This window comes from Tursiops truncatus, chromosome 2 (assembly GCF_011762595.2).
Source record: "Tursiops truncatus isolate mTurTru1 chromosome 2, mTurTru1.mat.Y, whole genome shotgun sequence".
NCBI lineage: Eukaryota > Metazoa > Chordata > Mammalia > Artiodactyla > Delphinidae > Tursiops > Tursiops truncatus.
Genome location: NC_047035.1, coordinates 6,252,306 through 6,277,033, shown reverse-complemented (window position 1 = coordinate 6,277,033; position 24,728 = coordinate 6,252,306). Strand labels below are relative to the sequence as shown.

Here is a 24,728-nt window from a genome sequence, read left to right as displayed (position 1 = left end):
ATTGTTGAAATATTTTATTGAAGTCATTTTTTTTTTTCCAAACAACAGGTTTAACAGATGATAAAACTTGTCTTGTGGTTAACTTGGGCTGCCAAGAGCCCCGGGCAGAGGACGGGCTGGGGCTGGCGGACTATGGACAGTCAACCCCGACTGGATGCCAGCATTCTTCGCTAAGCACTCCTTCTGGAGACTTCTCTCGGGCCCCATGCCAAGCGCTCAGAACAGAGACAAATAGCCTGGGTGGGAGTTTTGTGCACAAAGATGACTAGGTTTGCTTAGCTCAGTGGAGAAATCCTTTGAAATTGGGCTCCCAGGGGAGTGAGGGCAGCTATGAGCAGAGCAAACTGTTGATTCCAGAGCACAAGGAAAGGAGTGTGATCCTCACCCCACTCACAAGCAGCAAAACCCTCCTCTAAAACCCCAAATGACCACAACAAAACAGACCTGGGCAGCGCAGGGGCTGCCGGGTCTTCACATTTTTTAGGGAATATGGTGGATGCGTCTCTAACAATGCCTGTGACAGCGGCCACCGTTTACTGTCTTCTAGGTGCTCGGTGTTTTCTATGCTTTATTTCTAATCTTTACTGAGGAAACTGAGTCATAAGCTGGCCAAGATCGTTACCCCAGCTCTAACTCAGAAGCCAATGTTTCTCCACTATTGTTCTGACTCAGACCCTGACTCAAAGTGAGCATCTTCATCATTAAAAAGTCTGAATCAGTCTGGGGGAGGGAAGGGCAAGAAAATACGCTGCAGGATTTGAGGGTTCCTTCCCTTTTGGTGTGTCTGTCTGCCCAGCCCGCCTCACCCTGCTGGCGGCCTGTGGGCCGGATATGCTCTGAGGTAGACCAGAATAAGGGCCGGACTGGGAAACAGGGAGAAATTTATTTTATCTCCTGGCCAAACAACCGGGATGGTCATCGGACCCCAGTTCTGATCTCAGTGAACCAGTGAGCAGAGGTGCTGCTCTTGTCTGGAGATGATCTGTTTTATTTTGTGTTATTGTCCCAAGCCAGCAGTGACGTGGCTGTTGTCACCCCCAGGTTACACGTGACAAAGAAGAGCGAAGAGACGAGCCAGGTCTGATGTGACGCAGTTCAAACAAAGCTCCGAAGTCACGGGAGAAAAGTATATCCTCGGGGTCTCTCCATCGTGTGCGTGTGTGTGAGTGCGGTTTTTAATGTATTCCTTCTTATTACTCTTGTTACCGTTGTCTACTTCCCCTCAATGTCATGCTTCATCTTCATGCAACTCGCTTTTATTGAGCATCTACTATGTAGGAAGCCCTAATCCAGGTGTGTGGCCTTTCATCCAAGAACTGAGGCCGTGGAAGGAATCGGTGTCACAGATTCAAAGGCCAGCTCAGCCCCAGGCAGCTGCGGGATTTGAGACCATCTCTGCTCCCTGCGTTCAGTTTCCGCCTCTGCAGGCGGGGTTGAAAGCCCAGACCTCAGGGTTGCAGCCTGGAAGCAGGGCCCCTCTGTGTGGGGCCTGGCTCGGGGCCTGGGAGCCCTCCCCCACAAGCCACCCACCCGCCCCTTCCCTCTCTGGGCGGTTCGTGCAGGACTCACGCTGACAGCTGTCCGGGAAGGGGGGTTATTTGTACAAAGCAGCCTGACTGTGTCTAAATCCCTCCCTGGGGCACTGGTTCCAAATTAAAATGTGGCAGATTTGATCCCTGCCAGCCCCCCCCACCCCCCACCCCCAGAGGGCTCCCTCCTCTGCCCTCCGCCTGGTCCTGCCCCGGTGTCCTCACCACCCAGAGGAGCATCGCCACCTTACCCTCCCCCATCTCCAGCCCCGCCCCCTCCCACGCCTCCTCCTTCTCCCCCCTCGCTCCCACCCCACCTGTTGGATCCATCCTTTTGGCATAGGGAGGAGTGGGCGGTGCCCTCCAGCCCTCCAGCCCAGGAGGGCAGCAAGGGGACAATCACATAGGGAACTAATTAATTCACCGAGCAAGCCCTCCGCCATCTTGTCTCGTCAACCCTGAGAGATAGCTGTATCACGATGCTCATTTAAAGATGAGGAAATTGCAGGTCGAGGAGGTCACTGCTCAAGGTGACACACGGCCCAGCTAGGGATGGGGTGGAATTCACACATGGAGCCTCTTACCTTATTCGCGCTGAGAACGGCTGCCTTTTGAAATGTGTTTCCTTGTCTGTGGACACGCTGCGTACAGGAGCATCGTACCCAAAGGAGCTGCATGGTAGGCACCATTGACAACATTACACGTGGGGGCCCTGATGTCGGGGGGTGGGATAACGGGCCTGAGCCCGTGGCGAGTCACTGGGCTGTGAGATAAGGCTGGACGGCTTTGCAACCGCCTCTCTGTCCTTCCCCATCCCATGTTTGGAGACCAGCTGAGGAGGAAAACCACGTGGCTTCTTCTTTGTCACGATGGGCTGTCCCGTGCACTGTAGGTGTTTAGCAGCATCCGTGGCCTGCACTCACTAGATGCTGATAGCGAACCCCAGTCTCCTGACCGAAACTGTCTGTAAACATGCCCTGTGGGGGACAAAATCACCACCCCCAGTTGAGAATCACTGCCTTACAGTTTTCTGTTTTCCTTAAAGAAAGGCTGTGCTATTTGTCTCAAGGGCATTTAGAAAATCAGAATAGTGGATGTCCCCAAAGTAAGTAACACAGAGCATGGACAAGAAACACAGGCCAGATGTGATAGTATTATTATTGTTACTGTTGTTGTTGTAGCTGTCAGTGCCTTGCCTATTGTAGGTGGGGATGAATCACCATGAGCTGGTGATGGAGCCCTGGAGGGCGGACAGCGAAAGCTCATAGGTGAGTCCTGTGGCTGACTCACAGGACACTTTGGACATGTCTGTTTGCCTTTGGGAACTCAGTGTTCCCATCTCTATAATGGGAAATCTGAAAGATGTAACCCTCAAGGACCATTTTAAGTCTAGTATTTCCAGATTTCCCAGATTCTATCTCTGATTCTGGGACCAGTGTTATCACACAGCACCAAAGTGCATAGGCTCTGGGCTCTGCCCATCTGGATTCAGACCACAGCCCGAGCACTTACCAGCTGGGTGACCTTAAGCAGGTCCCTGAATCTTACCATGTGTCTGTCCCTTCATCTGTAGAACTCTGAGACCAGATCTGCCTCTTATGGTTGTCACAAGCATGAAATGAGATGATCTATATACTAGAACAGTGCAGGCACTGATAACAGACCCGTAAGAATTCATTATTATCATCAGAAATACTCCAGTTGTATTTAAAAACATATGATTCTTGGGCTTCCCTGGTGGCGCAGTGGTTGAGAGTCCGCCTGCCGATGCAGGGGACACGGGTTCGTGTCCCGGTCCGGGAAGATCCTACATGCCGCAGAGCGGCTGGGCCCGTGAGCCATGGCCGCTGAGCCTGCGCGTCCGGAGCTTGTGCTCCACAACGGGAGAGGCCAAAACAGTGAGAGGCCCGCGTACCGCAAAAAAAAAAAAAAAAAAATATATGATTCTCATTTATGATCTCAAGCCCACTGAATCAGATCTTCCAAGGTGAAACTATGTGATGGTATTTTTTCAAATCTTTCCCAAATGATTCTGAAGTAGTGGGTCCTTGGCCTGGCATAAGTTGTGTAGAATTCTCTGATGTTAGAAAGATTTCGTTAATGTTTCAAGTGTTGCTGTATGAGGGGGCCCTGAGTGGTATGAAGTTAAGAAAGGTACTCTGGCCTCAGGGAACCACCATCTAACCAGGCAAGGCCAACTTATAGGTGAAATACATAGCCCAAGTGGGCCTCTGTGGCCAGGACCACAAAGAAATTTGGAACATGTGCTCAGAAATAACAGAGGAGAGAAGGTGATCTTCAGGGTTGCCAAGTAAGGTTGTGCAGGTTGTTGACTGCACTTAAGTGCCCAAGAAAGGTGACTTTTTCTATTCACACAAAAGCACCATGGGGCAAGTGGAAGGCCTGGAGGTCATTGATCACCCAGGATGCCCTGGAAGCTCTGACTCATCCATCACTGCCAGCCCAGCTGCCCCCTTCTCTGGGTAGTTTTCTCTAAAACCCCACAAAAGGAATGGACCACTGTGCCAGGCTCTATTATAGTCTTGTCTTTCCCAGATTTGAATTGCACATTTGGGTCAATACCTCCCCCAAGAGATTATGAGCCCTTTGAGGGCAGGAACCGTGTATTTATTGTATTTTTTTTTAATTTGGTGTCTCTAACATCGAATATGAGGTCTGGTGTAGAGTAGGTGTTGAGCAGATGCTTGTTGGATGAATGAATGATCAGATAAATAAACAAATGAATTCCAACTAAGTAAAAGGGTCTTAGGGACCATCAGTGGAAAGGAACTACGTCACCCATCAAGAGAATGGGGTGCCAGCTGAAGGGAGTTCTTGGAGGAGGTGGAGGAGGAAATGAGCCTTGAAGGATGGACGTGATTTTGCTGGGCAGAGACGCGGTGCAGAGGAAGTGAAGGGAGCGCGCTCCAGCAATCTCACGCACAGAAAATGAGATAAAAAAAAGTGGAGGACACAAAGGCATCGTTAATAAAGGGTTCAAAGAAAGCATGGTTTGATGGTTCCTGTGGCAACGTGTTCTTCATTTGGTTTGGAATCACAAAATAAATATTTTCATAGAATCAACAGGAAAATAAGAAGACACATGGTGCTGCACCTGGGGGAAGTCTTTGCACTCTGGGGGACCCTCGTCATTTTGTCCTTGGACCCTCATCATTTTGTCCACAGCTTCTCAGAGTTGAGCAAATGCCAGATTCTTAGGTTCCATGTGCCCGAGAGACAGGGAAGCCCTGGGTGCCAAAGGGACCCAAAAATGCACTGTCAGGTGTGTGACACTGATGATGTTCCTCCCCAACCTGACAGCCCTGGGCTCTGACCACACCTGGCTGTACGACTCTGGACAAGTTGGATTTGTCTCTGGGCCTCAGTTTTCTCATCCATGTAAAGGGAAATACACATGCCCACCTCTCAGGACTGACAGTCAAATTAAATGAAACACAATGCTGGCTTTGTGGGCACTTAATCCATGTTGGTTGTCTTTTCTCAGAAAGTTCCATTAATGTCCACTTGGCTGAATTAGGGAATCTGTCTCCAAACTTAAGAGATAACCCTGTATCTTTAAACCTGATGGAATTTCCTTTCAACCAGTAATGCCAGCAAGGGGCTCTGTCTTTTGATGATTCCAAAGGCAAAGATTTATGCCCTACAATTTCCATTGCAGTGCTGTTCTATTAGGAAAATATAAACTGTGTCAGCCATGGTGGGATACTGAAGTCCACAGAGAAACCCCCCTAATGTAGAATATTCTGCATAATGGAAATGTATGAGGAGAAGCAAAGGGTTTTTACTAATACAGGGAAATCATGTTGTAGATTTAACTGGGAAGCTTCAAACACAATTCATGATCAATTTCACCTTTGGGTTATTTTCTTTCCTACAAAGATTTTTGCTTTGTTTTGTTTGTTTCGTTTTGTTTTGTTTTGTTGAGAGTATCAAAATAGAACACCTTGGGACAAATTCCTCCATCAAGCCCAAAGGAGACTCAGCTTCCAAGTGCCCTGTGACCACATTGCCAAGATCACGCTCCTGGTAGGAGCCCCAAGGATGGCACGTGTTGCCCCTCACTTCAGCAGGCTGTGACAGTACACAAGACCCAGGGCTAGTTCCGTGCGTCTGGCGCCCTGAACAACTTCGCACCCAGCCTCATGCTAGGAGCTACAGAGAAGGGCGGCTGACAGGTTTGCAGGAACTCCCACTGCAGTGAGAGAAGAGGGCGTACAATGGAGAAGCTGCCGTTTCTCACGTGGACCCCATCTCTGTGTCCTGCACCTCCTGTGCCTGTTTCTTAGTCTCGTCCCATGTGCTCACGCTAAAGGCAGCTAAAGGGTTAAAAGCACAGATGCTGCAGCCAGGCCACCTACAGTGAAGCCTCCCTCTGCGGGGGGCAGCTGTGTGAGGCTGGGCAAGTGACACAACCTCTCTGTGCCTTGGTTTCCTCATCGGGAAAAGTCATATGATGACTGTACCCTCCTCATAGGCAGTGTGAGGTTCCTGGGTCGGAAAAGCTCTTAGATCAGGGCATGACCCTCGGCACGTGCTCAGTGAGGGCTTTCTATTAATATTAGTTCAGACGCTGCTGAGATAAAGACTATCGGACTTCAAATCACACAATCTTTCCACTCGTCCCACTGCCAGATATCCACAAATAACTCGGAAACGAGACCCTTGGAGGGGCCGAAACAGAGGGTCAAAGGGGACAGGAGTTGCCTGGTCCCTGGTTGCAGAGGGGATGGGGAGGAACAGGGGTGCTGGAATTTGGCTGCTGTGGGTTTGAATTCTACTTTTACCGCCCACTGATGGTCTACGCCCCCTGCCCAGTGCCTCTGCAGCTCTGCACCTCGGTCTCTCTGCCTGAAAGATGGGGTAGCTGCCACCCACTCCTGGAGAAGTTCCCATCAGCAACAAGCGTACATCCAATAAAGCTCGAGAACCGGGTTATTAACCTAGCACCGAGCTGCCAGGAAGGGTGATGGGGAAGATTATGTAAGACAATATATGTGTGACATCTGCATTGCCTGGTGGGTGCAGGCTGAGTCTCTCACCCTTGAAGGACTCCAGGAGAAACAAGTTAAGACAGGTCCCCTGGGGGGCAGGGGGGTTAGAGGGCATTGAGAGAAGACAGGGCTTTGGACAGCCAGAGATGGGGGGCAGGGTCCTTCCAAACAGAAGCAGCAGCTTGGCAATGAGCCAGTGCCTCAGAGCATCCTCAGATGGGCACAGTACTATCAGAGCTTCCTGGACAGGTCTGGGGTGTAGGAGGTGGTGGGAGAAAAGAAGAGAGAGGGACAGGGAGAGAAAGGAAAGAGGGAAGAAGGGAGGAGAGAGAGGAGGGAGGGAGGACGGGGTATGGGAAGCACTTGAGTCCAGCTCTTTCCCTGAAGCCCCATCTGTGGCCAGCCAGCACAGGGCTGACACCACACACACCCCACACACCCGCAGCGCCTGACCCCACGCAGAAGGCCCTTGTTCCGCAGCCACCCTGCACGACCTCTGGGGAGCGTGATTACAAACTTCGACACTCCCATTTCACCCTTTCAAAGGGCACTCTTCCCACTCGGGCATCTGCTTCCCTCCCCTTGGAGATGTGATGCACCTGCTTGCCACTGAGAGATTTAGTGCCCACCCCCCCCCAACCCCGGAAAAGAAAAATGTAGCTGAGATTTTAATTCTTATTCATGTCATTTTACAATAGCTTCATTCATTCCTACTGGCTGTATGACTTTTCTTCTTTTTTTAATTTATGGAGTACCTGTGTGACGTATGAATTAGAGAAAGGAAATGTTACTAGAAAGGTCCCAGGGAGCGAGCTGTTTCATGTCTGAGGACTGAAAAGTAAGGGAAAAGGAAAGAGTGATACGTGGGGCAAAGAGAGCTGTGTTCTAGCCAGAACTGGCCTCCAAAGTGCTGTGTGACTTTGGACAAGGAAGTTAACCTCTCTGGGCCATGTGACTCTTTGTCTAAGGGACGGCCACCCACTCTCATCAAATAGCATCTCCGTTACAGCAGCCCTCTTGGTTAGGTATGGTCATTGTCATGATTTCTATGGAGAAGCCCCCTTTAGGGGGCCTGAGCCCAGACCCCAGCCCATCTCATGGGGCTCCAGCTGCAAACAGAGTAAGGCTGAGCCCCCCTGCCGCCCCCACCATCCCGTTGTCCAGCTTCAGCTGCCAGGGTCTCTCACGGGCAGAAGCAGAAACGAAGAAATCCAGTAAGCCTGGGGAGACCAACGCCTTGGCCCCATAAAGCCCTTTTCCTAAACAGCTGGCCACAGCTGCCCAGAGCTAAGTCTTGCGGTAAATTGGCCGAGAGCCCTGAAAACTGAGGGGCTAGGGCATGGGGACCTGAGGAGGGGAGAAACAAAAGATGCTCCTGGGAGGCTGAAAAGAGCCTGCTCATTCCACCGCCCACTGGCCATGACGCCTCGCCCCTCACGCCTCAGTGTCCCCGGCTGTGAAGCACACAAAGCCCCCTCCCCCTGGCATTGTACAGTGATGGGACTGTGGTTGTCAGACAGCCAAGGTCAAGGTCTGGCTTGGGTGGGTCCCCCTCAAAAGTCCCGCGCAGAAAGCCCTTCCCAGCCTCTCCTACTGCATCACCCGCCCCTCCCCACCCACAGCTCACCCCCCACCCCTGGCCCCAGGAACATGCACACCTGTCTGCCTCCTCGTCTCCATCCTCCCGGGACAAAGTACCAAGTGCCTGTGCCTTCACGGGGGCTGTGTCTGACCGAGAGCCAGGCTATTGGCAGCTCAGTCAATGTCCCCTGAGATGGCCGCTCAGGCAGGGGGACGCTTTTCCAGGTTTGCTGCAGGTAGGTTTTATTTTTACGTCATTTACCGAAATTCTCCCAACAGGTTACGGCAGAAGGGCAAGAACGATGTGGCAGGTCTCCATGTGCTCGTAGGCCAAGCCCTGGATGCAGAGAGAACTAACAGCTCTCAAGCGTCTTTCCTGCTGATGGCAGAAAACCATCAGTTTCTGATGACTCAGGGTCACCTGAGTTAAACTGTCACCTTTGGAAAAGTCCCCAGTCCGATCAGAGACTTTCCCCTTTCCTTCTCTCCAGGAAAGGTGTGAGGAAACTAGAGGAAGAAGAGCAGATCATTCTGGCTTCAGGGAAGGGTGGGTCCAGCCCACAACCATCCTCAGCACCTACTGGCCTCGGTCAGCTTCTGGCTTTGTTTTTGTTGCCGGGTATCTGAGGGCAGTGGCTGCCTTGGTCCCGGGCTCCCCATTCACAAGGTCCTCCTGTCCTAGGTTCAGGAGGTTCTCCTGAGTCCCAAAGCCCTTTGTCAGCAGCCCCCCGCCCCTCAGGATTGCAGGTCCTACCAGAAGCTTCCTAGACAGATGCCACTGTGCAGGCGTGTGGGATAGTGAAACAGGGAGACCCCTCGCTCAGCCGCTCTTGGTGCAATCAGCGGGGCCTTGCTCTCACCCCTCACATTCCCCCAGGGCTGCTCTAGCTGCTCCCACCCAAAGCTGATCAGGGAGGGCTGGGGAGATCCTCTGGGTGGGCAACTGCCCAGCTAAAACCCAGGTTTTACAATAGTAAGTGAGAAGGAAGAAAAGTCTGTCTGCCACAGTGGCACCATAAGGGTGGCATTCTCTATTTGCTCCATTATCTAGAAGACAAATGAGACACTGCGTGGGGGACAGTGTATCTAGGCTCACGGTCAGAAATTCCGGGGGAGCCAGGAATCCCCTCAAATCCTGTACTTCTTGCTATGTCACAGGCCATTGCACCCCCTCCCAGTGTCCCCAGCGTACCCCAAATCTTCCCTGTGCATCGCGTGGTCCCCCTCCTCTACTGACACAATACCCCTATTAACGTCAGTTAGGACAAAGTGACCCCAGATGGAACCACAAATACCCAATGGGCAGAAAATGAGATGGAAAATCCTACCGGTCCTTCTGACAGTTAAAGTAAAATTTTATGTGAGCAATATACTCTTGCTCTGATTACCATGCAGTATAATTTTATTCTGGTTTTTCTGGGCCCACTGAACCCCCTGCTCTTTTAAGTGTTCAAATGCTCTGCTTGCCAAGATAAGTGATTATAATTGACAGGGCATTGTCAATCTATAGCAAAGGTGATTTCATTAAGCATGCCAAGGGCCAGCTCTGGGGGCAGGTAGCTGAGTGGAGAGGGGTTTTGATCTCACTCTCTCCCTCTGGTACAGTCCACACTGGCACCAAAGGCTGGAGGGCAAGAGAACAAAGGGAATGTTGTGTCTCTGAATTCAAATCTTTCCCTTTGAAATGAGGCAGCCAGAATGGCCAATAAAACTGTGGAAATGGATTTCTGGCTGCATTTGATGTTAAGCCTTTAGTGTCAAGCGCCTGGTCTATCGGTTCTGTGTTCATGCCCCATCCTTTCTTTATTCCCTTTGCTCCCCTTGCATCCCCCTTCTCTGGATGGCCTTGTGGGGAATTTGTCCTTTCATAAATAATTTCTTAAAGTTGCCGGATAGGCAGTTGCATCCCATTGCTGCTTTGACGCGAAAAGAACAAATTAAGTCTTAAAAGAATGGTGATTTGCTCTGTGTCAGTAATAGAATTGGTCTCATATAGATTGACTAAGACCAGAATTCTCCTGCTTCAGTCTTAAATTCTCTGTTTATTACCGCATCTCTGTGTACAGAGTTGCCATCCTTTTACACTGAGTCATCATAATCCCATACCATCACTTTCCACCTAGAGAAGACAGTTGGAGAGAGAGTCCAAGGTTTAGAGGCTCCTCCCTAGTCATCTGTAACAGGATATCTGTGACAGGGAGCTGAGCTTTCATCTTGAGTGGTTAGCCTAGTCCTTAATTCAGAGGGAAGGATGCGGCCCATCCGTGGCGCTGTCCCCGCCGTCACCCTGAGCTGTTTTCAGGCTGGGGGAGGCGATGAAAACAGAGCTTTGAGTACCCAGACCATAGTCAGTTTCTGGGATCCCAGTGAACCAGAGTGTAGCCTCACCCACCCTACTTACATCCTTCAGTGGGATCAAACTAATCGACCCCTTTTACACAGTGGTTTGTGGTTCCTGGTTAAGAGGAAGGACCCGGTAAAAGTGAAGAGAAGAGCAAATGGGATATGGAATTTGAAAAACTAGTTTCCAATCCTGATGCTGCCTCTTACTGAGTAATCTTGGGTTACTTCTTCTCCTGCGGCTCAGACATCTGGCTGTAAAAATGAGAGCCGTAATTCTTCCCCTGTCCTGAGTTCTAAATGAGGCTGGATATAAAAGCATTGTTTAAACTCCAAACAGTCATACAGATGAGAGCTAGCACCATTGCAAGAATATATCCATTAGCATCATTTGATCTTGACAGGTTAGAAAGGACCAGAACACCTTGCAGCAGCCATAGAGCCAGCCAGAGTTCCATCCCAGTAATAGAACCAGTCAGGTATGCTGGAAATCATGAAGAACTCTAGGTAAAATGTACACAACATCTTCTTAAATGCTCTAAACAGCTGGTAAGGTAATAGGAAGTTAGGTCAAAATCTAAGTGGGAGTTAGAGAAAGAAGATCTGTTAAGTCACTGTTGTCCTGAGGACATCTGGTATACCTGGATAACGGGATCTTAGTTTTTCAGAGCCTTGGAGGATACAAGGGACATAAAATAAAAACCAGAGCCTATTCAAGGTGGGGGATCCAAGAGAAGACCTTCCTTATGGAAAGTCAGAGTCTCAAAGGGTACAAGGGTGAACTAGACGGAAACACACATACACACGGGACATAGTCCTGCTGCTGAGGAGAGAAGCCTTTAGGTGGTCAATTGGGGACCTTTAACACAGCCACAGCCTCCCTCTCTAGCTTCATCTTCCTTTACTAGCTGCTTAATCATCACCCCTGAGCTGCTGTGACACACTTCTCCATCTCTTCTGGCCATTTCCTACCCCTCCCCTGCTGTACCTCCCATTGGCTGAACATTCTGTGGCTAGAATTTTCACCAGATACCCTTCTCCACACGCATGTCCCTTCTTAGCCATACACCCCAGCTTCACTCCACATCAGTTAAATCCCTTCTAATAATAATCCTGAAAAAAGTCAACTTTTGCCTGCTTAGGTGTTGGAATTTCTTTCCAAAATAATAATAATAAAAGTTTGATGATAATTGTAAGCACATCTTCTAGAAATAGCTTCTCCTACACTTTTAAGGACCCTAACCATGTCTGGGAGAAGGGAGTGGTCATGGAGAGGGGGTATCATCTGGGAGCACCAACCCCTGGCCCAGCTTCTTTCTTTGCTCTCCTTGGTATGGTGATTATTTTGACCCATTTCACAGGTGTGACCAGCATCAGACCCTCTATGGCCCTTCTTCTTTCATAGAGACCCTCAGATACCAAAAAAAAAAAAAAAAAAGAAAGATGACCTGGTCCAATCCTTGAGTGTTGCCTTGGCCTCACCCAGACCCAGAGGATCAGGACCAGGTCTGAGGCCACACAGCACACCAGCAGATGACCTGTGAGGTCCCAGTCTTCCAACTCGCAGCCAGGCCCCCTGGCCACATCACACCATAGCCAGCGGGAAGGGCTCGCCCCAGCCTTTGTGCTTGTTCCCAGGCAGTAGCTTCTTTGCTGTCGTGGCAACCCTAGAAGGTGGGCAGGGCAGCCTTTATTCTGTCCTTTTACAGAGGAGAACAAAAGACTGGCAGCAAAGTTACCCAGCCAAGGCAGGAGAGGATTGATGAGAGAAGAAACGTGGATATGAGAAAGTGAGCTCAGAGTTTAACGATGGTCTCCCTCAAGTGAACTTAGAGAAATGCAAGTTACAGTAAATTGGACCTTAAATTCACTTTTGACAGTGGAGCTCTGCTTCCCAGACTCAAGTCCACTCAGTGTCTGGGCAAGATGGGTCACAGATTCAATAAAGCATATTGAGTTAGGTTTATAGGAAAGGACCTCCCCTCCCTCAATGGGGAAGCAAAAGGATGGAGGGGAGGAGGATAGAAGTACTTTATGCTTCAGCCCAGACTAAAAATTGGTCCTGAGATTTTGAAAACATCATTTAGGATTAGAGGGGTCTGTAATTTCAAAGCTTTCAACTGATCTGATTTTTGTTTTTAAGATGTGAGGATTTAAATTCACCCTCAGAGAAAGAGATGTTTTTATTTTGTGAAAAGCAACACCCAATGAATTCCTTCAGATCTGAAACAGAGGCCCACAGCTGATATAACAATATCTGTGAACCACACTATTCTATATTCAATTCAACATGTATTTATTGAGCACCTACTGTGTGCCAGACACCATTCTAGGCTTGGGACTGCAGTAATGAATAAAACAGACAAAAATTCTTGCCCTCATGGAGAAGACAGATGATAAGTACCAGCAAATAGGTTTTATAATATATATTAGGTGTTAAATGCTGTGGAGAAAAACAATGAAGGAGGTCAGGGAGTCCTAGGAGGGGTGTCAATTCAAGTATACTCATCAGAGAAGGTCTCCTGAGAAGCTATCATTTGAACAAAGACTTAAATAAGATGAGGCAGAAAACCTTCAGGTAAAGAGTAATTCAGGCATGGAGAACGCAAGTGCAAAGCCCTGAGGCAAGTGAGGGAAAGAGGGAACTTGGAGATGAGGTTAAATGGTAGGATCTTGGGAGGATGAAGACGGAGAATAAATGTCACATGTGTCACACTTGATGTTAGTCAAGTCTGAATGACGAAGATACCCAAGACAAGTGGGGATTGATGGGATTGCCCTCAACAAGCAGAGAGTGAGGCCATTCCTGAGAAGGGTGGGGTCTTCCTGGAGAGAGTGAACATTTCCTCTCTCCTTCACTTTGGGAAAAGATCAGTCATAAGAAGAGGAAAGAAGGGCAAGAGATCCAGGCCTACGCTGGAGGGGAGCTGGGCCTTGAGGAGGTAGACAGAGGGCATAGGCTGATTCCTCAGAGGGGCAGAGGAACACCCACCCAGTGGGGTATCTGAGCTGACCCCAGGACAGGGCAGCAAGAGGAAAGGGTCTTGTAGGGAACCTGAGGATGATGCCAGCCTGCAGATGCCCATTCAAGGGTGCCTGCACATTTTTCCCCATGTTATTCTTCCCTTCCATTATCTCTGAACTTCAGGAAATTCAGAAATTTCTGCCTCTGCTTGCCTAGGGGGAATCTGTTTCAGAACTGGGCCACAGGGAGGCTTGCACAGAGCCAGCAGAGAGATGCAGAGCATAGGTCTGGGCCACACTGGCTACAGTGCCCAAAGGCCACTGGCACAGACTTGGGGAGTACGGAAGCCCTTTCCACAAACTTTAGCAGGACTCAGATAAAAGACAGGAGTCCTTTTGCCAGACTGGAGAAGGCAGGTATATTCAAAAAAAAAAAAAGAAAAGAGCATAAACCTGCAAGGGTTAGGAAAAGAGCATCAGCAGAGAGTCAACGAACTTCTACAAGATGGAAGGAGAGAGAGGAGGAGTGAAAAAAAGAATCAAAGTAGAAGAAACCACACTCCAGAACACTCATGGAGGGGCCTTTGGCAGAGGAGAGAGAAGATGGACTTAGGAGCTTCAGACAGGCTCAGGATCAGAAACATCATGTAAGAAAAAGCAGGAGTGAGAAGTAGGGTTGAAAGCAGAAGATAAATTGAACTCTTTATTTGCCCATCCACACAGAGAAACAAACAGCCAATATCTACTCCCATTTTTTTTAATGGATAAATTTTCTTTAAAGGAATTAAATGGGAAGAACTAGGAGTGCTGGTATAAGCACCAGTGCCTGAGAGCAAAGACCTCTAGATTTGGGGAATGGGCACCCCCCATTAACATTCAGCCCTCTGACCTGTCACCCCAGACAGAAGCTTGACTGTCAATGAGTTTTGTCCAAATACACTGAGTCCCCGATTGGTTTTCTAGTATCTCATTTGTTTACTTATATGATTAACCAAGTATCACCAGACATTTTAGGAAAATTGAACATAAAAGAGAGAACAAAATTTTTTTTAAAAAATGAAAAACTGACTTTGGAGGAAACAAAGATAATTCAGAGAAAATAAACTTGTCTTCTCAGAGATATGCAAGAACATATTGCATTCATAAGGAAAGAACAGAATGCTACATAAAAGGAACAATCATATAGCAAAAAAGAGTTCTGGGAAATTAAATATATGATGTCAAAAAAGGAAGAAAATTCAATAAAAATGTTGGAAGGTAACATTGAGGAAATCTTCTAGAGTGCAGAACAAAAAAATCTATGAAATGGAAATACGAGAGCAAAGTAAAGAGGAGAGGCATAGAAGAGCAATTTAAGAGATTTAGCATTGGACCAATAAAAGTTCTAGGAAGACAAGGTGGTTAAAACAAAGGTGAGAAGAAATTTTCCAAAAAATAATAATAATGCAAGAAATTTCCCAGAGGTAAAGGACAAAAAGCTTCAGAATAATCAAGTCCCTTGAGTGATCAGTACAATGAATACTCAAATATTCATAACTATATTATTATGAAATTTTAGGAGCGCCACAGATAAAGAGAAAATCTCCAAATTATCCAGGGGTCATCTTCAGAAGAAAGGGAATAAAACCAATATTATATTTTTCATTAGCACAACTAAATCTAAGAACACAGTGGTGAAATTCCTCCAAAGTTCTAAGAGAAGATAAGTGTCAACTGAGCCTGTCATATCTTGCTAAACTATGACTAAAGGGTGAGAATAGAACAAAGTATAAGAGAAGAATAATGACATTATCAGACATATAAATATTTATAGGGAAGTTTATCAAAGTTATGCTCATGAAATGGAAGGGAGTAAAAAAAAAAAAAAAAGATGAATAGGACATATTATTCAACCCAGGAAAGTGTCTTGTCAGCAGCTCTATGAAACCTAAAGTAACTGGCCTGGCTTAGAGCAGAAGAATAGAGGGGAGGAAGGAGGGGGTCATCTGTAAAAATGAGGTAGATTCCAGGAATATGAATAGATTCTTGAGAACCTGAAATACCTCAAGGAGGTAATAAATACAAACAAAGCAAGATAATAAGGGAACCAAAGCTGATAAACACAGACCAAGCAAGAAAATAAAAGAACCTATTAGAAACTTTAAAAAAGAAGATGAACAGTAATCATAGTAATAATCCTAGTACTCTTGGCTATGAGGTGAATGATATTTATGGTCACAGTAAAGTAAACATGATTTGCTTCATGGATGTTCCACTTCTGGAATCAACTGTAATTTACAAAACAAAAAATAAATTTTATCCATCTTAACATTATAAAAGTGAAAGTAGACTTCCGGGAAGATGGCGGAAGAGTAAGACGCGGAGATCACCTTCCTCTCCACAGATACACCAGAAATACATCTACGCGTGGAACAACTCCTACGGAACACCTACTGAACGCTGGCAGAAGACCTCAGACCTCCCAAAAGGCAAGGAACCCCCCACGTACCTGGTTAGGGCAAAAGAAAAAACTAAACAGAGACAAAAGGATAGGGACGGGTCCTGCACCAGCGGGAGAGAGCTGTGAAGGAGGAAAAGTGTCCACACACTAGGAAGCCCCTTCGCAGGTGGAGACTTCGGGAGGTGGAGTGGGGGAGCTTGGGAGCCGCGGAGGAGAGCACAGCAACAGGGGTGCGGAGGGCAAAGCGGCCAGATTCCAGCGCAGAGGATCGGGCCGACCGGCACTCACCAGCGAGAGGCTTGTCTGCTCGCCCGCCGGGGCGGGCGGGACTGGGAGCTGAGGCTCCGGCTTTTGTCGGAGCGCCGGGAGAGGACTGAGGTTGGCGACGTGAACACAGCCTGCAGGGCGTTGGTGCGCCGCGGCTGGCCGGGAGGGAGTCCGGGGAGGGGTCTGGACCTGCCGAAGAGGCAAGAGACTTTTACGTCCCTCTTTGTTTCCTGGTGCACGAGGAGAGGGGATTAAGAACCCTGCTTGAGAGAGCTCCAGGGACGGGCACGAGCCGCGGCTAAGAGGGCGGAGCCCAGAGACGGACATGGGACGCTAGGGCCGCTGCTGCCGCCGCCGGGAGGCCTGTGTGCGAACACAGGTTACTAGCCACACGCCCTTCCGGGGAGCCTGTGCGGCCCGCCGCTGCCGGGGTCCCGGGATCCGGTGACGGCTCCCCCGGGAGAGCGCACGGCGCGCCTCAGGCTGCAGCGTCACGCCAGCCTCTGCCGCTGCAGGCCCGCCCCGCACTCCGTGACCCTCCCTACCCCCCCCCCCCCCCGGCCTGGGTGAGCCAGAGCCTCCGAATCAGCGGCTCCTTTAACCGCGTTCTGTCTGAGCAAAGAACAGACGCCTTCCGGCGACCTACACGCACAGGCGGGGCCAAATCCAAAGCTGAGCCCCTGGGAACTGTGAGAACAAAGAAGAGAAAGGGAAATCTCTCCCAGCAGCCTCAGAAGCAGCGGATTAAAGCTCCACAATCAACTTGATATACCCTGCATCTGTGGAATACCTGAATAGACAACGAATCATCCCAAATTAAGGAGCCCTGTGGATGAAAGGCTCTTGGTGCTGCAGCCAGGAGTCAGTGCCGTGCCTCTGAGGTGGGAGAGCCAACTTCAGGACACTGGTCCACAAGAGGCCTCCCAGCTGCACATAATATCAAACAGCAAAAATCTCCGAGAGATCTCCATCTCAACGCCAGCACCCAGCTTCACTCAACGACCAGCAAGCTACAGTGCTGGACATCCTATGCCAAACAACTAGCAAGACAGGAACACAACCCCACCCATTAGCAGAGAGGCTGCCCAAAATCATAATAAGTCTACAGACACCCCAAAACACACCACCAGACGTGGACCTGCCCACCAGAAAGACAAGATCCAGCCTCATCCACCAGAACACAGGCACTAGTACCCTCCACCAGGAAGCCTACACAACCCACTGAACCAACCTTAGCCACTGGGGACAGACACAACAACAGGAACTACGAACCTTCAGCCTGCAAAAAAGGAGACCCCAAACACAGTAAGATAAGCAAAATGAAAAGACAGAAAAACACACAGCAGATGAAGGAGCAAGATAAAAACCCACCAGACCTAACAAATGAAGAGGAAATAGGCAGTCTACCTGAAAAAGAATTCAGAATAATGATAGTAAGGTTGATCCGAAATCTTGGAGATAGAATGGACAATAGAATGGACAAATTGCAAGAATCAGTTAACAAGGACCTAGAAGAACTAAAGATGAAACAAGCAACGATGAACAACACAATAAATGAAATTAAAAGTACTCTAGATGGGATCAATAGCAGAATAACTGAGGCAGAAGAACGGATAAGTGACCTGGAAGATAAAATAGTGGAAATAACTACTGCAGAGCAGAATAAAGAAAAAAGAATGAAAACAACTGAGGACAGTCTCAGAGACCTCTGGGACAACATTAAACGCACCAACATTCGAATTATAGGGGTTCCAGAAGAAGAAGAGAAAAAGAAAGGGACTGAGAAAATATTTGAAGAGATTATAGTTGAAAACTTCCCTAATATGGGAAAGGAAATAGTTAATCAAGTCCAGGAAGCACAGAGAGTCCCATACAGGATAAATCCAAGGAGAAATACGCCAAGACACATATTAATCAAACTGTCAAAAATTAAATACAAAGAAAACATATTAAAAGCAGCAAGGGAAAAACAACAAATAACACACAAGGGAATCCCCATAAGGTTAACAGCTGATCTTTCAGCAGAAACTCTGCAAGCCAGAAGGGAGTGGCAGGACATATTGAAAGTGTTGAAGGAGAAAAACCTGCAACCAAGATTACTCTACCCAGCAAGGATCTCATTCAGATTTGATGGAGAAATTAAAACCTTTACAGACAAGCAAAAGCTAAGAGAATTCAGCACCACCAAACCAGCTCTACAACAACTGCTAAAGGAACTTCTCTAGGCAAGAAACACAAAAGAAGGAAAGGACCTACAATAACGAACCCAAAACAATTAAGAAAATGGGAATAGGAACACACATATCGATAATTACCTTAAATGTAAATGGACTAAATGCTCCCACCAAAAGACACAGATTGGCTGAATGGATACAAAAACAAGACCCATATATTTGCTGTCAACAAGAGACCCACTTCAGACCTAGAGACACATACAGACTGAAAGTAAGGGGATGGAAAAAGGTATTTCATGCAAATGGAAACCAAAAGAAAGCTGGAGTAGCAATTCTCATATCAGACAAAATAGACTTTAAAACAAAGACCATTACAAGAGACAAAGAAGGACACTACATAATGATCAAGGGATCGATCCAAGAGGAAGATATAACAATTGTAAATATTTATGCACCCAATATAGGTGCACCTCAATACATAAGGCAAATACTGACAACCATAAAAGGGGAAATCGACAGTAACACATTCATAGTAGGGGACTTTAACACCCCACTTTCACCAATGGACAGATCATCCAAAATGAAAAAAAATAAGGAAACACAAGCTTTAAATGATACATTAAACGAGATGGAGTTAATTGATATTTATAGGACATTCCATCCAAAAACAACAGAATACACATTTTTCTCAAGTGCTCATGGAACATTCTCCAGGATAGATCATATCTTGGGTCACAAATCAAGCCTTGGTAAATTTAAGAAAATTGAAATTGTATCAAGTATCTTTTCTGACCACAACGCCATGAGACTAGATATCAATTACAGGAAAAGATCTGTAAAAAATACAAACACATGGAGGCTAAACAATACACTACTTAATAATGAAGTGATCACTGAAGAAATCAAAGAGGAAATCAAAAAATACCTAGAAACAAATGACAATGGAGACACAACAACCCAAAACCTGTGGGATGCAGCAAAAGCAGTTCTAAGGGGGAAGTTTATAGCAATACAAGCCCACCTTAAGAAGCAGGAAACATCTCGAATAAACAACCTAACCTTGCACCTCAAGCAATTAGAGAAAGAAGAACAAAAAAACCCCAAAGCTAGCAGAAGGAAAGAAATCATAAAAATCAGATCACAAATAAATGAAAAAATGAAGGAAACAATAGCAAAGATCAATAAACCTAAAAGCTGGTTCTTTGAGAAGATAAACAAAATAGATAAACCACTAGCCAGACTCATCAAGAAAAAAAGGGAGAAGACTCAAATCAATAGAATTAGAAATGAAAAAGGAGAGGTAACAACTGACACTGCAGAAATAAAAGAGATCATGAGAGATTACTACAAGCAACTCTATGCCAATAAAATGGACAATCTGGAAGAAATGGACAAATTCTTAGAAAGGCACAACCTGCCAACACTGAATCAGGAAGAAATAGAAAGTATGAACAGACCAATCACAAGCACTGAAATTGAAACTGTGATTAAAAATCTTCCAACAAAGAAAAGCCCAGGACCAGATGGCTTCACAGGCGAATTCTATCAAACATTTAGAGAAGAGCTAACACCTATCCTTCTCAAACTCTTCCAAAATATAGCAGAGGGAGGAACACTCCCAAACTCCTTCTATGAGGCCACCATCACCTTGATACCAAAACCAGACAAGGATGTCACAAAGAAAGAAAACTACAGGCCAATATCACTGATGAACATAGATGCAAAAATCCTCAACAAAATACTAGCAAACAGAATCCAACAGCACATTAAAAGGATCATACACCATGATCAAGTGGGGTTTATTCCAGGAATGCAAGCATTCTTCAATATACGCAAATCTATCAATGTGATAAACCATATTAACAAACTGAAGGAGAAAAACCATATGATCATCTCAATAGATGCAGAGAAAGCTTTTGACAAAATTCAACACCGATTTATGATAAAAACCCTGCAGAAAGTAGGCATAGAGGGAACTTTCCTCAACATAATAAAGGCCATATATGACAAGCCCACAGCAAACATCATCCTCAATGGTGAAAAACTGAAAGCATTTCCACTAAGATCAGGAACAAGACAAGGTTGCCCACTCTCACCACTCTTATTCAACATAGTTTTGGAAGTTTTAGCCACAGCAATTAGAGAAGAAAAGGAAATAAAAGGAATCCAAATCGGAAAAGAAGAAGTAAAGCTGTCACTGTTTGCAGATGACATGATCCTATACATAGAGAATCCTAAAGATGCTACCAGAAAACTACTAGAGCTAATCAATGAATTTGGTAAAGTGGCAGGATACAAAATTAATGCACAGAAATCTCTGGCATTCCTATATACTAATGATGAAAAATCTGAAAGTGAAATCAAGAAAACACTCCCATTTACCATTGCAACAAAAAGAATAAAATATCTAGGAATAAACCTACCTAAGGAGACAAAAGACCTGTATGCAGAAAATTATAAGACACTGATGAAAGAAATTAAAGATGATACTAATAGATGGAGAGATATACCATGTTCTTGGATTGGAAGAATCAACATTGTGAAAATGACTCTACTACCCAAAGCAATCTATAGATTCAATGCAATCCCTATCAAACTACCACTGGCATTTTTCACAGAACTAGAACAAAAAATTTTGCAATTTGTATGGAAATACAAAAGACCCCGAATAGCCAAAGCAATCTTGAGAACGAAAGAAGGAACTGGAGGAATCAGGCTCCCAGACTTCAGACTATACTACAAAGCTACAGTTATCAAGACGGTATGGTACTGGCACAAAAACAGAAAGATAGATCAATGGAACAGGATAGAAAGCCCAGAGATAAACCCACGCACATATGGTCACCTTATCTTTGACAAAGGAGGCAGAAATGTACAGTGGAGAAAGGACAGCCTATTCAATAAGTGGTGCTGGGAAAAATGGACAGCTACATGTAAAAGTATGAGATTAGATCACTCCCTAACACCATACACAAAAATAAGCTCAAAATGGATTAAAGACCTAAATGTAAGGCCAGAAACTATCAAACTCTTAGAGGAAAACATAGGCAGAACACTCTATGACATAAATCACAGCAAGATCCTTTTTGACCCACCTCCTAGAGAAATGGAAATAAAAACAAAAATAAACAAATGGGACCTAATGAAACTTAAAAGCTTTTGCACAACAAAGGAAACCATAAAGAAGACCAAAAGACAACCCTCAGAATGGGAGAAAATATTTGCAAATGAAGCAACTGACAAAGGATTAATCTCCAGAATTTATAAGCAGCTCATGCAGCTTAATAACAAAAAAACAAACAACCCAATCCAAAAATGGGCAGAAGACCTAAATAGACATTTCTCCAAAGAAGATATACAGAGTGCCAACAAACACATGAAAGAATGCTCAACATCACTAATCATGAGAGAAATGCAAATCAAAACTACAATGGGATATCATCTCACACCAGTCAGAATGGCCATCATCAAAAAATCTAGAAACAATAAATGCTGGAGAGGGTGTGGAGAAAAGGGAGCCCTCTTACACTGTTGGTGGGAATGTAAATTGATACAGCCACTGTGGAGAACAGTATGGAGGTTCCTTAAAAAGCTACGAATAGAACTACCATATGACCCAGCAATCCTACTACTGGGCATATACCCTGAGAAAACCATAATTCAAAAAGAGTCATGTACCAAAATGTTCATTGCAGCTCTATTTACAATAGCCCAGAGATGGAAACAACCTAAGTGTCCATCATCGGATGAATGGATAAAGAAGATGTGGCACATATATACAATGGAATATTACTCAGCCATAAAAAGAGACGAAATTGAACTATTTGTAATGAGGTGGATAGACCTAGAGTCTGTCATACAGAGTGAAGTAAGTCAGAAAGAGAGAGACAAATACCGTATGCTAACACATATATATGGAATTTTAAAAAAAAAAATGTCATGAAAAACCTAGGGGTGAAACAGGAATAAAGACACAGACTTACTAGAGAATGGACTTGAGGCTATGGGGAGGGGGAAGGGTAAACGGTGACAAAGCGATAAAGAGGCATGGACATATATACACTACCAAACGTAAGGTAGTTAGCTAGCTAGTGGGAAGCAGCCGCATAGCACAGAGAGATCAGCTCGGTGCTTTGTGACCGCCTGGAGGGGTGGGATAAGGAGGGTGGGAGGGAGGGAGACGCAAGCGGGAAGAGATATGGGAATATATGTGTATATATAACTGATTCATTTTGTTGTGAAACTGAAACTAACATACCATTGTAAAGCAATTATACTCCAATAAAGATGTTAAAAAAAAAAAAAGTGAAAGTACATTTGTTCGAAATGAGAAGCAGAAGAAAGGGAAGTGGGAGACGAGGTCCTAAGAGGGGTTGGAGCATCATACACTCATAAATTGTGAGTCAAATGTTACTGTAGGTCACTGAAGGAATAAAAACTATGTACGTGCGATTTAAACTAATAAAGAAGCTAAAAGATTGTGTGTGTGTGTTTGTGTGTGTGTGTATATGTAAAATGAGTAGGGGGACAGAGATGTGGGTGATGGTTCAAATGAACAAATTCTTTTGTTATGGGAGGGCCCTGATATATGATACCTAAACTTGACCAATCAAAAATAACATTACTTTCATGTATATTTTTAATATATATATTTTATATATTACATATATATATGTATGTATAGACACAAGGACAAACAAAAACAAACAAGCAGAAATAGTTAACAGAATTACAAGTGATTTACTCAGGAGAAAAAGGAACCCCCAGCAACCGGGTAGGACGTGGGGCTTGGTGGGGAGTGAAGGGAGAGAAGAAGTGGAAGCGGGATGGGACTGGCGTCCCTGAGTGGTGGCTGGGGGAGGGGAAGGGAAGGGATCTCACGCCCAAAGGGGGAAATTGGGGAAACACTGGCAGGGCAGAAGATCAAAAGGGAGCGTGGCCGGGGTCCCTTGAGCACTTGGGCCCCCAGGAGCCTGCTGAGATCCCAGGCCTGATCCTCTGCCCACCAAGGCTCCCGCCAGCTGGGAGGATCCTGAGGGAGTGGGAGGGAGGGAAGGGGGAGCAAAAGTAAAGGCCAGACCTCTGGGACTGGCACCCCTGAGGGGTGGCTGGGGGAGAGGAAGAGTTCCTACACCCAGCAAGACCCATCCATGGTTAGGGTTCCAGCAGGAATGGGGGAGACCCTGGGGGAGACTTGGGAGGACACAGAGGAACAGAAGGGAACACGGCCAGTGCATTCCCTGTCCACTTAGGCGCCAGGGAGCCTGTTGGGCTCCTGGCCCTAATCCTCTGCCCTCGGAGCCTCCCTCCTGCAATGCAGAGCCCAAGCCCCGCCCCTGCACCCCACCCAGGGCCCCACCTCTACACTCGGAGACCCCCTCTGAGACCCCCTCCAACACAATGGGCCTAAACCCCACCCACACACCCTCACCCAGGACCTTACCTCCAAACTCCAGAACTCCACACTCTGGAGGCAGCCCTTTGGACGTGCTGCCTCTCCACTTCTGCACAGGTCCTAAGCAAAGGCCCTGTCCATGCTTGAATGGTGCCCCACCTATAACCTTCCCCAAGGCCATTTCCGGGTGCCTGGGTTCTGAGCCTAGGCCCTGCCCCACGTTCAAATGTTCCGCCAGCCCACCTAGGTCACGCCCCACCCGAAACCCTGCCTAAGTTTCACCTCCGCCTAAACTCCGCCCATCCCATAGGCAAGGGTTTTGTTTTGTTTTTTCTTTTTTCCTTTTAGATTGGGGTTCTGTTTTACCTTGTTGTTGATTCATTTATACTTTTAATTTTTCTAATAAATCTTTTAATTCTTTATACTTTGTTATTGTTCTGCTCCTTTTGGCTTGTTCCCACCCCTCCCCTTTTTTTTCTTTTTTCTGGTGAGGTTTTGTTTTACCTTATTGAAGCTGTTTCAATTATATTTTTATTTTTCCTAATATATTTTTTACCTTTCTAAATTTGTTTTGTTTTTTATTCTTTGTTATCGTACGGCTCCTTTTTTCTTCTTTTTTTTGTTTTTGTTTTTGTTTTTGTTTTTGCCTCGCCACGTGGCTTGCAGGATCTTGGTTCCCAGGCCAGAGGTCAGGCCCAAGCTCCTGTGGTGGGAGCTCCAACTCCAAATCGCTGTACTAACAAAGAACCTCAGACCCAGGGAAAATTAATCGAGTGAGGCCTCACAGAGGTCCTCACCTCGGCAGCAAGACCCGGCTGTATCCAACCACCTGCAAACTCCAGTGCTGCATGCCTCAGGCCAAACAACCAGTAAGACAGGAAGACTGTCCCACCCATTAAAAAAGAAAAAAAAAGAAAAAGAAATGAAGCAACAAAAAAATATGTTACAGATGAAGGAGCAAGGTAAAAACCTACAAGTCCAAATAAATGAAGACAAAATAGGCAACCTACATGAAAAAGAACTCAG

General features: G+C 46.3%; 1 long non-coding RNA gene across 1 annotated transcript; it reads right to left on the bottom strand.

Moving 5' to 3' along the window:
- Positions 1–24,728, bottom strand: LOC117311182 (uncharacterized). The gene is made up of 2 exons (XR_012329838.1): positions 23,751–24,728; positions 1–2,506 (listed from the first exon to the last, which is right to left on the bottom strand). It is a non-coding gene; the product is annotated as an uncharacterized lncRNA (long non-coding RNA).